The 7,694-nt window shown below is 42.0% G+C and overlaps 1 protein-coding gene across 6 annotated transcripts in view; it reads left to right on the top strand.

The window, feature by feature from the left end:
* Positions 1-7,329: 7,329 nt before the first annotated feature.
* The window catches only part of NFXL1 (nuclear transcription factor, X-box binding-like 1), a 61,160-nt gene continuing 60,795 nt past the window's right edge, over positions 7,330-7,694 (top strand). For 3 of the 6 annotated variants that reach the window (XM_010858884.1, XM_010858881.1, XM_010858878.1), the window contains exon 1: positions 7,402-7,478. The gene's annotated coding sequence lies outside the window, so the exon portion shown is untranslated. Of the gene's footprint in view, positions 7,517-7,694 lie in introns of all 6 variants that reach the window. The other 3 variants (XM_010858880.1, XM_010858882.1, XM_010858879.1) reach the window with 3 other exon arrangements.

Raw genomic sequence — 7,694 nt, 5'->3', positions numbered from 1 at the left:
AGGAGCCTGGTGGGCTGTAGTCCATGGGGTCGCTAAGAGTCAGACACGACTGAGCGACTTCACTTTCACTTTTCACTTTCATGCATTGGAGAAGGAAATGGCAACCCACTCCAGTGTTCTTGCCTGGAGAATCCCAGGGACGGGGGAACCTCGTGGGCTGCCGTCTATGGGGTTGCACAGAGTCAGACATGACTGAAGCGACTTAGAAGCAGCAACAGCAGCGATTCTTTTACAAGGCTCTTCCTAGCTCAAATTTTCCTATTATTTCTACATTCATTTTCCTGAAAAATCTCCCTTTTATAATGTCATCTCCCTTCTCTTGAACCTCACAGTGGCTACTTAGTGTCAACATTGAAACCAAAATTTTCTACTTCTGTTTCACAGTGTTCAACCCCATTAATCACTTTTGCCTGGGGATTCAGTAGAATTTTCTTCTGTCTGGTTCAAACATGTGCTTTGTTTGTTTTCACTTCTAAACCTTGGCTCATTCCATCCCTACCAAATATAGTGCCCCTTACTTACAACATGAGAGAAGACTCTACACATGGACATCACCAGATGGTCAATACCGAAATCAGATTGATTATATTCTTTGCAGCCAAAGATGGAGAAGCTCGATACAGTCAACTAAAACAAGACCAGGAGCTGACTGTGGCTCAAATCATGAATTCCTTATTGCAAAATTTTTAAATTGAAGAAACTAGGGAAAACCACTAGACTATTCAGGTATGACCTAAGTCAAATTCCTTGCAATTATACAGTGGAAGTGACCAAGAGATTCAAGGGATTAGATCTGATAGACAGAGTGCCTGAAGAACTATGGATGGAGATTCATGACATTGTACAGGAGATGGATCAAGACCATCCCCAAGAAAAAGAAATGCAAAAAAGGAAAAATGGTTGTCTGAGGAGGCCTTACAAATAGCTGAGAAAAGAAGAGAAGCTAAAGGCAAAGGAAAGATATACCCATCTGAATGTAGAGTTCCAAAGAGTAGCAAGGAGAGATAAGAAAGCCTTCCTCAGTGATCAGTGCAAAGAAATAAAGGAAAACAATAGAATGGGAAAGACTAGAGATCTCTTCAAGAAAATTAGAGATACTAAGGGAGTATTTCACGCAAAGATGGGCAGAAATGATATGGACCTAACAGAAGCAGAAGATATTAAGAAGAGGTGGCAAGAATACACAGAAGAACTATAGAAAAAGATCTTCATGACCTAGATAACCACGATGCTATGATCACTCACCTAGAGCCAGACATCCTGGAATGTGAAGTCAAGTGGGCCTTAGGAAGCATCACAATGAAAAAGCTAGTGGAGGTGATGGAATTCCAGTTTATCTATTTCAAATCCTAAAAGATGATGCTGTGAAAGTGCAGCAGCCAATATTCCAGCAAAGTTGGAAAACTCAGCAATGGCCACAGGACTGGAAAAGGTCAGTTTTCATTCCAATTCCAAAGAAGGGCAATGCTAAAGAATGCTCATACTACCACATAATTTTACTCATCTCACACACTAGTAAAGTAAAGCTCAAAAATTCTCCAAGCCAGGCTTCAACAGTATGTGAACCACGAACTTCCAGGGGTTCAAACTGGATTTAGAAAAGGCAGAGGAACTAGAGATGAAACCGCCAACATATGTTGGATCACCAAAAAGCAAGAGAATTCCAGAAAAATATCTACTTCTGCTTTATTGACTATGCCAAAGTCTTTGACTGTGTAGATCACAACAAACTGTGGAAAATTCTGAAAGAGATGGGAATACCAGATCACCTTACCTGCCTCCTAAGAAATCTGCATGCAGGTCAAGGAGCAACAGTTAGAACCGGACATGGAACAACAGACTGGTTCCAAATTGGGAAAGGAGTACGTCAAGGCTGTATATTGTCACCCTGCTTATTTAACTTATATGAAGAGTACATTATGCCAAATGCCAGACTGGATGAAGCACAAGCTGGAATCAAGATTATCAGGAGAAATATCAATAACCTCAGATATGCAGATGACACCACCCTTATGGCAGAAAGTGAAGGAGAACTACAGAGCCTCTTGATGACAGTGAAACAGGAGAGTGAAAAAGTTAGTTTAAAGCTCAACATTCAGAAAAGTAAGATCATGGCATCCGGTTCCATCACTTCATGGCAAATAAATGGGGAAACAGTGGAAACAGTGGCTGACTTTGTTTTTTGGGGCTCCAAAATCACTGCAGATGGTGATTGCAGCCATGAAATTAAAAGACCCTTGCTCCTTGGAAGAAAAGCTATGCCAAACCTAGACAGCATATTAAAAAGCAGAGACATTACTTTGTTGACAAAGGTCTGTCTAGTCAAAGATATGGTTTTTCCAGTAGCCATGTACGGATGTGAGAGTTGGACTGTGAATAAAGCTGAGCGCCGAAGAATTGATGCTTTTGAACTGTGGTGTTGGAGAAGACTCTTGAGAGTCCCTTGGACTGCAGGAAGATATCAAAGCAGTCCATCCTAAAGGAAATGAGTCCTGAATATTCATTGGAAGGATTGATGCTGAAGCTGAAATTCCAATACTTTGGCCACCTGATATGAAGAACTAACTCCTTGGAAAAGACCCTGATGCTGGGAAAGATTGAAGGCAGGAGGAGAAGGGGATGACAGAAGATGAGATGGTTGGATGGCATCACTGACTCGATGAACATGAGTTTGAGTGAGCTCCGGGAGTTGGTGATGGACAGCAAGCCTAGTGTGCTGCAGTCCATGGGGTTGCAAAGTGTCGGACACAACTCAGCGACTGAACTGACTGACCACTTACATCCACATCTTAGTCTGCCTTTAATAGTTTTCTCAGTTCTCAGCATCTCAGTGAACCTTCTCATTCCTATTCTGGTTCTTTATTTACAATGAACCCTTCCCATCTCTGAGTGCAAATATGTAATGCCTGGCAATATTGGATAACTGCCAGAGTCAGTTTATAAAAAAAATTATTTCATTTATTTTTGGCTCTGCTGGTTCTTGGTTACTGTGTGGGCTTTTCTCTAGTTGTGCTGAGCAGGGGCTACTCTAGTTGCTGTGCACGGGCTACTCATGGCCGTAGATTCTCTTGCTGTGGAGTACAGGCTCTAGGACACGTGAGCTTCAGTGATTGTGGCATGTGGGCTCAGTAGTTTTGGTTCCCTGGGCTCTAGTGCTCAGACACAATAGTTGAGGCACCTGGGCTTAGTTGCTCTGGAGCACTGGGCATCTTCCTGTACCAGGGATCGAACCTGTGTCTTCTGTGTTGACTGACAGATTCTTTACCACTGAGCCACCAGGGAAGCCCCAGACTCAATTATTGATTGATGGATGGGTTATTTAGCCGAATATTAGAAATAGTTTACATGAAATATGAATAAATGTTTGGTTAACTTTTGTTTTTGAAGGTTTTACTGGAAAAAGAAACTGATGACCCAGTTTAAAAATTATGTTATTTTAATGAAATTAACATTATACAATACTATTTTTATCACCCAGTTCTCTCAGTATTAATAATTAAAGCAAAATAAGAATCTATCCTTGAAAGTTATTTGTGTTTAACCTGCCTAGAGAAATCAGCCTGATTATTCAATTTTCTAATTTTGTTTTGTCCCACGGATAGCACTTCTGTCCCACTTATTTCAACTGGTGTATTTTGCACTTTATGTTGTACCCTTTATTTTCTTCTTAACACTTTCCCTCTTTATTTCCTTGTTAACTATATTTATTTTTGCTGTCAATGTGATTGGATGATATCCAATATGTCAAGTAAAATGTATTCAGTGCTTGTATTGGTCTTGGTCCAATCAACAATAGAAACCACTCAGTTCAGTTCAGTTCAGTCGCTCAGTCGTGTCTGACTCTTTGCGACCCCATGAATTGCAGCACACCAGGCCTCCCTGTCCATCACCAACTCCCGGAGTTCACTCAGACTCACGTCCATCGAGTTAGTGATGCCATCCAGCCATCTCATCCTCTGTCGTCCCCTTCTCCTCCTGCCCCCAATCCCTCCCAGCATCAGTCTTTTCCAATGAGTCAACTCTTCGCATGAGGTGGCCAAAGTACTGGAGTTTCAGCTTTAGCCTCATTCTTTCCAATGAATACCCAGGACGGATCTCCTTTAGAATGGACTGGTTGGATCTCCTTGCAGTCCAAGGGACTGTCAAGAGTCTTCTTCAACACCACAGTTCAAGAACATCAATTCTTCAGTACTCAGCTTTTTTCACAGTCCAGCTCTCACATCCATACATGACCACTGGAAAAACCATAGCCTTGACTAGATGGACCTTTGTGGGTTAAGTTTTATATAAAGAATTATTAAGCTCTTATAAAAGAAGGACTAGAAGGAAACTATGTATGGTGTTCTAGGACTGAGGGAGAATACCCAAGGAAGGACAAACTTGGAAGAGTTTCCCTCCCCAAGGTTGATTCAGTCTTACTGGTGAAGGTGTAGTTCAGCCCACTAGATAGCAGAGAAGCTTGCTGGTTTGTTCAGGCCACAGCTGTTCTGCAGTCTCCTGCGGAGTGCAGTGATCAGAAACCAGAGGGGTGAGTTTGCAGAGGGGATGGGAGCCAAGGCTCAGGGGTGCTGTGGCAGGTATGAGGAGGGTGTCAGCTGCAAAGGGAATGGTGACTCAGGGGGATCAGTGGTGAGCAGAAGACCTTAAGGTAGGTTTCCATGTTGAGAGGGCTGCTTTGGAAGTTTATCTCCAGGCCAGGCAAATGCTGCAAGGTGGTTGACCTACTATACAGCAGCAGGAAATAACAGGAGAGCGTGTTGCTTCCTCCAATGCTTCTCCAGTGCCCTCTGCAGAGAAAACTTAACATCTCTGGTGAGATGCTTCAAGTTGTGTCCTGTCACAGAGCATATACTGAAGGGTGAATAGGAGCTGAGGGGCAATGTATTGATAACAGGCAAAGTGTTTACCTGAGTCTAGATGTATTTGTCAAAGATAAATGTATTTAGGGAGCTATATTGAAACACTGGCAAAATGAATCCATATCAGGAAGACATGTCAGTAATGGACAAATAATTTTTTAAATGACTGGACAATAGGGGTATTCAGATATCCAAATTTTTCTATATTTTATTTTAGGATTCTTTAAAAAATTGAGGTGTGTCATACATATAGTAAGTTGCACAAATCATAAATGTATAATATTTTGAATTTTAACACATGTACACACAAGTAAAACTACCACCCAGATTACGATAGAATTTTCCCACCACTCAGGAGGATACCTTATTCCTCCTCCCAATTAAAATTCTCCCACCCCTACCAGGAGTATGCACTAATCTGGCCTCTGTTACTTGTTCAGGAACTTCATGAAATTGGATTCACAAGTAAGTCATCTGTTGTGTCTGGCCTCTTTTGTTCAACATGGTATCTTTGAGATTCACTCATCTTGCTTCACATATCAGTATTTCTTTTGGCATAGCATTTTATTATATGAATATACCACAATTTTTCTATCCTGTTGATAGACATGTGGTTTGTTCCTAGTTTTTGACTATTATGAGTAAAGCTGCTATAAAATGAGTTTTTGTGAAGCTGTGCACTCAGGTCTTTCAGGTATATATTCAGAAGTGGAATTACTTGGGCCTTGGAACATGCCAAACATTTTTCTAAAAGGTTTGAACCAATTTCCACTCCTACCAAAATGCATGAGAGTTCCAATTGCTCCATATTGTTGCCAGTACTTGGTGCATCTTTTGTTTTTAGCTTTTCTTGAGGGTAGTATTTTTAATAATTAAGATTAATTAGAACTATACAATTATATTTATCACTTTTATAATCTTAACTATATAATATTTATCACCTTCATGTATTTCTCATGTTCCCCTTTGATAAATAGAACTTGTTTCCTTCAAATGTTATCTGATATTTCAAAGTGAAAATAGCAGAAAATGGTATTTTGAAATGTGCTCTAAGTTTACCTATACTTCCACATTATAAATCCATCAGCTCTCCACTAAGCTTTTTGAGAATAATATAATAAATGCTTGCTCATTCACATAGCATATAACATTCTTTTTGACTCCGCAGTAGTTATTATGATTATCAATTATCATTGTAAAATGGCAAGGGAAAAACTCTGAACAACTGAGCCTTTTGCCTGATTAGGGCCTCTAAACCTAATTGGAATTTCTATGTAAACATTACTTTTTCACAGTAATTAAGTAGTAGGGTGTTTTTAAGAGTATAGTACAGGAGTCACACAGCTCAGCTGCAGTCCTGGCTCTGCTAGGATATTTAACAAGAAAGTTTTCTGTGTCTTTATTTTCTAATTTACAAAATGGAATAGAAAACAACACCAGGCTATGTCAAGGGCAAGGAACTTAACTTCTCTATCCCACAGTGTAAAATGGGGATAAAAATAGCATTATTGAGTATCACACTGTTAAAATACATATATATGTAAAACACTTTGCATAGTGCCTGGAACTTAATAAATGCTATATTAATATTAGGTATTCATTAAGCTGAAGAGTTGTAAAGGGCCGTGTAGTCCCAAACAGCAATTAATATATTTCTCAATCCCAGACAGACGCCTGAATTTTTAAAATTTCTCCCACTCTTCTCTTTATCTATTATTGAAAACAGCAAAGCCAGAAGAATCAGGACCAGACCTGGCTCTTAACTACTTTTCCTTTTGTTGTGAAAGTAAAAATCGGCCTGCTTCAGAAACAGTACATTATAAACTATAAAGGACTTTGATACTAATGCCGTTAGATTTATCTTCTACATCCCTTTAGTAATTCAGAAGAGCGTTTTCTCCACTCCAGCCACTTTACCGCAGCACTCCCTCGGCTTTCCCTCCCTCTTCCCCGACCTCAAAGTATTTTTCTCGTAAATGCTTTTTCCTATCTGCGAGAAAAGTTCCCTGGCACCAAAGACAGTGGGCAGTCAATTACGACCACTGGTACAGACTCCAGCTAGGTTCAGGGAAGTTTCGAGAATAAAACACCAACCTTCGGTGTCCTGAACACCTCAGGGCCCGCCCACTTCCCCATCTAGTTCGCTCTCTCTGCGCCCTGCCCGCCCGAAGTGAAAGTGAAAGTCGCTCAGTCGTGTCCGACTCTTTGCGACCCCATGGACTATACAATCCAAAGAATTCTCTAGGTCACAATACTGGAGTGGGTAGCCTTTCCCTTCTCCAGGGGATCTTCCCAACCCAGGGATCGAACCCAGGTCTCCAGCATTGCGGGCGGATTCTTTACCAGCTGAGCCACAAGGGAAGCCCGAACCCCAGAGCATTTCGGGAACTGTAGGCCCGGTTTCCGAAGACCCGGTTCAGTTGGCGCATGCGTTCCGAGGGCTGGCCAACACACAGAAAAGGTCCCGGATGAGGAAGCGGCCGGTGATGCCACGCGTTCTGCGATTTGTGAGCCTGGACTTCTGGGAATTGTAGTCGCTTGAGGCGGGCGCCGTCGGTAAGGAGACGTAGCTTTCCTTGGGGTTTGCTACTGCAGTTGCTTCCCGGCGGGATACGCCGGGTTAGTCGGTTGTTCTCCCATCACCGCGCTACTCCGAGGTCCAGGAGGCTCCTTCCTTCTCTCTCGACTCTTTCTCCGTGGCTGTATGCGCCTTGCTCTGCAGTCCATTTCTCTGCCTAGCTCTCTCCCTCTCCTAGCCATCTCCAAAGCCTGGGCGTAGCGGGGGTTCGCCCTCTGGGAGAGACAGGGCCGCGAACTTTTCAAATCCCGACCCCG

The sequence above is a fragment of the Bison bison genome, unplaced genomic scaffold, assembly GCF_000754665.1.
Source record: "Bison bison bison isolate TAMUID 2011002044 unplaced genomic scaffold, Bison_UMD1.0 scf7180017864451, whole genome shotgun sequence".
Taxonomy (NCBI): domain Eukaryota; kingdom Metazoa; phylum Chordata; class Mammalia; order Artiodactyla; family Bovidae; genus Bison; species Bison bison.
Note: the sequence above shows the minus strand (reverse complement) of the source record. Positions and strands in the feature narration are given on the sequence as shown.